The following is a 335-nucleotide window of genomic DNA, read 5'->3' on the forward strand; positions in this document are numbered from 1 at the left end:
TCTCGCGGGTATTAATAGCTGTTTCGAACTATTGATTTGCTGCTGTTGCTGCAGCAGCAGCAACAGCAACAGCAACAAAAAGACCAAGAGAAACAGCAGCAGCAGCAGCTGCAGCAGCAGCAGCAGCAGCAGCAAGGGGTCTATTTAGTCTGGTTTTGTTATTTCGCCAAAGTCCGACTTCCTTTTTGAAGCAGCAGTTTGGAGCAAAGCCTCAAAGACCCAGCTAGCTGCTAGCTAGCTAGCCAGCCCACAAGCTAGCTAGCTAGCTAGCTAGCTAGCCAGCAACTAGAGATTTAGCTAGCTAGCTAGCCAGTAGTTAGTGGCTAAAAAACTAT

The sequence above is a fragment of the Eimeria tenella genome, genomic scaffold (assembly GCF_000499545.2).
Source record: "Eimeria tenella Houghton genomic scaffold, Eth_scaff3183, whole genome shotgun sequence".
NCBI classification, from domain to species: Eukaryota; Apicomplexa; class Conoidasida; order Eucoccidiorida; family Eimeriidae; genus Eimeria; species Eimeria tenella.